This window comes from Colossoma macropomum, unplaced genomic scaffold, assembly GCF_904425465.1.
Source record: "Colossoma macropomum unplaced genomic scaffold, Colossoma_macropomum, whole genome shotgun sequence".
In the NCBI taxonomy this organism is placed as follows: Eukaryota; Metazoa; Chordata; class Actinopteri; order Characiformes; family Serrasalmidae; genus Colossoma; species Colossoma macropomum.
Window position 1 is genome coordinate 11,141,333 of NW_023494799.1, and position 7,891 is coordinate 11,149,223.

Here is a 7,891-nt window from a genome sequence, read left to right on the forward strand (position 1 = left end):
TGAAAAAGGGGTCATTTGCCCCTTGTGCATTAAGATGATCAAACAATAGACCAAAGTTTGTCATAGACCTCAGTGTTTTTGGTGAAGTAAATAGTTTTACAGAGTAAACTCTTCTGCACACTGGTGGAGAAGCACCACAGTGTTGTAAGATACAACATGAAATGTGACCAGGTTAGTAACGTTAGCTGAGGTGAAGATGGTGAGGTGAAGTAATGAGCACTTTAACTTGACTGCCTTCTCAGTGTAAATTTCAAACCTTAACTGACTATGGCTTTGACTGGTCTGATTCTGGGTTTAAGGTAATGCAGCGAAGTGCAAGTCGCTGACTGGTGGCGGCAGTGTGAGCACCTTCATTAAAAACAAAGGTTGAGTTTTCGGACTCTGTGTGTCGTTCGGTGTGCCTTAATGTCAGGCATTGGTTCTGCTGCTTGCCAGCCGAGTGACCACCTCTTTCCATGTTTACTAAATCTGGAGAAATTTGTCCACATCGGTCGAGTTTATGGATTTTAAATAGATCCAAAAGGCCCACAACCACCTAAAGCCCCAGGGCCCACTAGCACCACTGGGAAAGGCCCTGGATGAGGCCTTGTTAAAACTGGTATTGAAATGGGAAGTGGGTAGATTTTCACTCTGAAATGAAAAAGTCTGCTATCTTTTTTAACCCCAAATACTCTCTGTTCTTTAACAGTTTTCAATCAAGAGATTTTATTTGCTCTCTTGTCCAGGAAATTGTCTACTGTAGTTAAAAAGCTTGTAACACCCATACATTTAAAGGTTTTCCCAACACGTCCCAGTTTGTAAACATCACTAGTATTAAAATGGTAAATGAATGGGCTTAAAAGAATGTAGAAGCTAAACTTACGGATCTGGACTTAGATGTGCACTGTTACTGAACAGTTTTCTGCTCATAACTTTGCTGCCTGACTTTTAACCTGATTAGAGCAGGATTTTATTAGGGATGCCAAAAGCTTTTTATTGTCACATAATCTTGTAACTGTAAGTCCATACAAGCCCATGCCCGGAAAGTGGAGATGAAACACAATGGCTGTGTTTTTTATAATTTCCTTCCCTGTTTGGCAGCAGTATATCCAAATTTCGAGAAGGAGAATTAATGTCTTCCACATACAATCCTATCCAAATCTTTGGGCACCCCTGGTAGACTTACATGTTTCATTGATTTTCTGATGTTTAATACATTTAATGTATTTACTGAAATTTATTTTAATAAGTTAAACTCAGCAAAAAAAATGGAAACTGTTTTCTACAATTTCTCTGTAGAGGATGTGTTAACTCATGTTCACTTAAAGATCAACAAAGCATGTCATTTGACCAGGGGTCTTCAAGCCTTTGCACATGTCTGTATAACAGCACAGTATTTCAGTGTGGAGGGTTATTTTCTGGATGATCAGTCATCTTTTTATGCACATACACAATATCTTCTTAGAGCTTCAAAGTCTATTTTGGTCTCACGAGACATCATTAAAAGATAAGAATAAAAATAAAGCATATAAAAATGAATATATTCAAGACACAGAGGAAGATTTTATTACTTAAATATTAAGTAATAATATGAAACAGAATAATCAAATGTGCAGTAAAAGATACAAGAATAAAATCAAAAGATATTCACAGCAAATTTTAAGCTGCTTTTCAAACATTCTTATTAAATGCCTGATAAATGGGCCGGGGTCTTGTGGGAGAACGCCATACTTTAACACTAAAGACAAGCTTTTGTATTGTTAGCTCTTGGTACATTAAGCAGAAGATATTAAGCAGTGCTTTGGGATGTATTCATTTATGCAGCCTGTCCTGTGCAAGTGTGCTTTGCAATAGCCCTTTACTGCATGGTGTTGCCTTATGGCAACAAAATCATTTGTTTATGGGCTTTATTTTGGGAAACCTGGTTTTTTGAATAACATGGCATACTTTCATCCAACCACGTGCCTCCCCTTTTCAGTCTGTTCAATTGAATTATATACATTTTAAATAAAACTATAAAATATAATTGTTGCCATTTGGCAACGGCTTACAACAATGGAACTGCAATCTGCAATGCAGTGGAAGTGGAAGTGAATGAATACGTTTCCATTGGACACAGTGAACACTGGTAGTTTCACATCATATTTCTTGACATTCAAAGTTGACCATTTTTTGATAGTCTTTTTGTTAAAGTTGATAGTCTTCCTATGTTTTGTGTCCTATGGCAGTGTAATGGTTCACTAGCATTGTGCACTTCAAATTACATTAGTCATATGCTGTTGCCATATGGCAACAAAATGTAAAGTACCTCCCCTAAAGTTATTTCTTCATTTTTATTTTTTACTTCTAACATGTTTCATAATTTATGCAGCGGCAATGGGCTAATGACTTTAAAGTTTATCTTAGAAGAAACAGGTTGCTTTTGAAAATGTGTCAGAACAGGTGCAAAACGCTCTTGTGCAATCACCCCAGTAGCTGCATTTACCACCTACATTGTCCATTGTTTTATATGGTAACCCACTAAACAGTGAACTGCGATAGCAAAGTCTGTTAGGCTCGAAGGAATTATTTCTTTTACTTTCAGTTTGACTTCCCTAACAATTCCCCATCATTTCTCAGTAAAAGCTTACTTTTACTCTGTTCTGCCAGTTTATGCTTGTAGCTTTTTTTTTATGTTAGACTGGCAGTTTGTCTTATTTGCTTTTGCAGTGTCATTCCTTTCGTCATTCCTTGCCTGCACAGACAAGAACACTCTAGTGTATGCACTCAATGACTGTTGAATGTTTTTTTGGAAGAAAAAACATCACGCAAAATACGCCCCGCTGCTTGTCTTTGCTCGTCTTACGTGACCTAAAGATAAGTTCACATCCTGTTCAAGATTATCTTATTAGTTCATTTTTCACAAAATACTTTTTTAATCAATGTGTCCTACTTTCTTTCTGAGTTTTGTCTTTGAGTTCCTATAGTAGCAGATCGTTGCCTCCCTGTGACATATAAGGGTCATCACTCTAGAAAGCTTGTGCACATGTCCTCTGATGTGTTTGAAGCCTGCCACTATATCTTTATGTCACACAAAAATAAACATGTGACCTCAGACATGAACATGCATGTTCTACGTAGTCCACATACACATGGGGGCAAAATCAGAGAGAAGGCCGCACCTGTCTTTACAAAGGCTGGATGAGGTTAACTGCATTCCTGAAGATGCCTAGCCGGTGATGACACATGGCACAATTTTAGGGGCGTTTTCACATTTGGGCCGTTTCAGCATTTCATTTGATCTCAAACTGATTACTCAGAGTTTTTTGTGCATTTAGTTGCAGTAGTGCTAGGAGACTTTTATATTGTATAAAATACATCTTCAAAAACTCAATATGAAATCTACTTACCTTCTTTATTTGTGTATTGGTTTGTTTTTTTAGGTCTACTACAAGCATTTGACCTAGGCCTCCTGAGACAAAATGAATGGACACCCTGCTATACAGTGGTAATGACGCAACATTGCTTTTATATATTTTGAATTATATATTTGACCGATAAAAGGGTTGGGATGCAGTGGAATACACATATTGAATATGTATTCTGAATGCAAGATACAGTTTGAAAAGGCAATATTCAGAATACAGTTATTTTTACATTTTTAGGAGAATACTTTTAGAATACTTACCCACTAAATAAAAATTATATACCATCTTTAAAAGAAAAACTATCAATGTTTGTTTATTAACTATTTTAGAATGAGGGCACAGCATGTAGCAAACATGCTTGTTATATGAATTCTAAAAACATAAGTCAACGTTTTCTTTACAAACACTGAAGTTCCTACTAAAGCCTGAGTAGACTGATAAATCAATGTGATGATCAGTTATTAATCTCTTATTAATTAATTTTGAAGAATGTTAGTTTGATCAATCTCCTCAGTCGTTGGACATGTTTGTGAGTGATTAGTTTAGCATCAGTGTTGTACTGGACTCTTGCTCAGGGTATTAGGGGAGCAGCAGTGGACAGAAGCAGGGAGTGAGAGAGAAAAAATGTTGAGAATTTTCAGAATGTCTTTTAAAAGATAAGCGATTTTTTAATGAAATTTATTAACAGAATGATTGCATTGAAGACAAGTGCCAACTAGTAATAGTGAGGAACAATGTGAACAGTGTGAAAAATTGTGCCTTATCATCAAGATGTATTGTAAATGTATTGTAAATGTATTCTGAAAATACATTTAGGACTGTGCATTCAATATTTAGCCATGGGTCACTAAGGGGTTTGGATTTGGTTTGTTAAATCTATTTTGTGCAATGTACTCATGGTCTCCAGGACCTGGCAGTTCAAACTGTTTCAAAAGAACATATTATATTATATACATAACTGTTGTTAATTTGCTGAAATAGAATGTAAATTCACAAAAAGAAATCATCACTTTTATTTCACAAATAATCAAGTTTATTTTAATGGTTGTTGCTGTTATGAAAGTAAAAGATGTCAGAATAACTAGCTGAACTAGTGAAACTGTTGAACTACAGTAAAAGGCAGTATTTCTAAAAAAAAAATAAATTACTGTAATTTTACAGAGTTTTACCATCATAGAGAAAACATACTTTTATTGTAAATGAATGTGCCTGGCACTCCTGCATTGACAGATTTGTAACAAACTAATATAGCATTAGGAAGCAGTACTTCTGCACGAGAAGTTCATTAATAATTCATGCGACCCTAAATCTAATTCAACACTTATTTGTTTGACAAAATAGTAACAAAACAAGACATTCTTTTTACTTATTACTATGTTTATGCCAATATAAATAGTTTCAAACAAGTCAAACAAACTCAGACCCCCCTAAAACGACTCACTCAGCACTCAGCACTCAGAACAAAAGGTCCGAGAATAGTTGGTTTGGGGGTAATTTTGCAGCCAAACGAAAGTAACATGTTGTAACATGGCCATCTTGAATGCATTACTCATAATTCAATATTACACAGCTGGACACTGAGTTCTTCTAAGGGAGTGAACAAGAGAGCTGAGATCTCATCAGAGCTGAGGAGGACCAGAAAGAGGGGCTGCTTATATGGTGAACGCAAAAAACACTAAGCTTGTGTAAAGTTGTACAAAGAAACAACCCAATAGGTGAAGGGGGGCATTGACGTCAGAAGACAAGCACAGACTGTACCTGTGAATGCATTATGGTTTATTAGGCCAAACCATGCCTCGTTAGCTCCCAGATGACGTGACTCAGTGTAACCATCATGGCTTCATATGGGCCTGTGGAGATCAATTGTGCGTGCAGTTCAAAGGCCACTTTGAGTCATTTACAACAGTTTCTCAAATTTACAAACTATAAAGAAAACATATATTTAACAGAAGATTACAGACTTTTATTTTCAGTAGTTAGTGTGTGTACACTTTGCCTGATTGGGAGTCTTGCTTCAGATTTTCATCAAAATCTGCATGAATTTTTCCATACCTCCAAAGTTCAGCCTTAGAAGTTGGTTACATTTTGTGCTTCTCCCAAAAACACTCAGTGATGTTGATGTCTGGACTGTGAGGTGGCCAGTCCATTGCTCTGGGAACAACAGCAGCTTCTTTAGTTTGCAACTTTTCTTCTATTTTCTTTTAGAGTAACAGCTTCTTGACAGCTACACATCCTTTCAGACTCATAGCGCTCAGTTGTCTTCTCACCGTGGAAGGGTGGACAGAAACACCTGTGGATTTTTTCAGATCTGAAGCTAGAAGAGAGCTTGATTTTCTCCTCTGGCTCAAATATAAAAGCTTTAAGTACTGTTTATCTGATGGTGACTGTTTTGGTGGTCTACCAGGTCCTGCACAGTTGTTAGGAGTCCGATTTTTGATCTTTTAATCATTCTGGAACTCCGATTTCAACTCCTGTTTTCACTTATCTTCCTTTGACTTTCTTTCTCTTTATAAAAGTGGACTTTCTGATATCACCTCAGAAAAAATTAATAACTTGTATTAACCATTTGGACTGGAAATTGAATAAATGTGTGGTCTCTGACTTTTGCACTGTACATGTGAAACCATCCTTGACATCCTGTAGGCCTGTTGTAAAAAAATGCTTATCTGTCACATATTCATGATAAGAAAATTACTTTCCATTGCTGGAACATTGTGCAGTACCTGCACACACATGCAGTACATGAGTAATCACCGATCAGATCAACCCTTCGTAATGCACGCAGTAAGATTAAACTGAGTAATGAAATTGAGCCAGTCAAGCAGGTACGAATCTACACTCCAGGCAGATTTTGTCAAACTACAGTTGCCACATGCACAGTAGGCATGTCCAAATGTGCCAAATATACAGCAAATCACCAAAAGACTATCCATTTAGGAAAACTGCTAATTTATCTTCCCACAATATCAAGTGCATCCCTACAATGCAGCCAATAAGGGGTGATGCATTCAAACCCTACCATGTTGATCAGTGTAGCCTTTTATATCAGGTGTACACGACAAGCAGTAGCAGCATAGGGGAGTGCAGAGAGCAACCTAACACGGGGCACAAATTAACATGGACGTTTTACGTTGTTAAAGAAGGTCAAAAGGCTCCCGAGTGGCGCAACCGTCTAAGCGTTGGCCCTATCATCAGGAGATCGCGAGTTCGATCCCTGGTGATGCTACAGCCATCCGTAGCCGGGAGTCCGAGAGCCCTCCTTCTCCCCCCATCACTCAGCGCGATGCTAGTCAGCGCAGGCGTCTGTTAGCTGACGTAACAGATCTGGCGGTTGGCGCTTTCCTCCGAGCGCGTTCGGCTGTCCAGTGACGTTGCGTGAGCGGCAGTTCGAAAAGAAGCGGTGGCTGGTTTCACAGGTCTCGGAGGAAGCCTGTGCTAGCCTTCGCCCTCCTAGCGTTGATAGCATCGTGTGATTGGGGGAGTCCTAACTAGCGGGTGGAATTGGAGACGACTAAATTGGGGAGAAAAACCGGGTAAAAATTAAAAGAAGGTCAAACACCGTTAGCTTCACCACATCACCACATTTCCTAGCTATGGCCTCCCACCAAAATTCACAGCAATTCGTCAACGTTTTAAAGAGATCTGTGACAAAGACTGTTTACAGGACATGTTAGTAATTTTTTCAACACAAGTGTTTTTCGGTGGCTGAGCTGTTGAGCTGTTTGTGTAAATCACAAAACTTAGTCTCATATTACTTTAATCACCATCTTGTTTCCTACAACGTAGCACCGTTTTCAAGCAGCCGACAAGCTCACAGCAAGTGCTAGCTAGGCTTAAGTACAGCCTCTGTACTGCGGAAGTGGTTGTTAGATGGCGTTACAACTAAGATACCTTTATATATATCGCTGCTGTCAGAACAAAACCTTAGATCTCCATTTTGTTTGTTTTTCAGTTTTTCAGTTTTGGACATATTTTGAAAATGCCTGTTTCCCTTTACATTGTGTGTAAGTCTCATGATTAATGGACTAAAAGAAATGACCCATAATGACTTGGAAAAAAGTCTGGTTCCATTGACTTACATTAAAAGTAAAATATGTTTTTCCTTTTTACTGTAAAGTTATCATTATGGAGAATTTTCAGAATTTTCTAGCAAGAGTTACATCTAAAACTCATGGGGTAAATTGTAACACAGCGCTTCCCATCATTTTTGGTAGAATTGTACAAGAATGGTAGGTGCTAGAAACAAAGTTAAAGTGTTTGTAGCAGATATGTGTATGTTGCTTGTATGAAAGTAAGACTATGCCTTCTTAAGTATTTTTAAAGTTATTTAACAAAAACCAAAATGTGTTAGGTTGTGCCCCGCTCTCCCCTACATGAAGTTTGGTTTCACTTTGTTTTTTGCTGCCTACCATTATAGAAATACGTATAAAAACTGGTGGGTTGGCCTGCGTTCTATGAAAACTATAGGCAAATAATTCAATTTCAAGTTGGTCAGAGTTAATCTA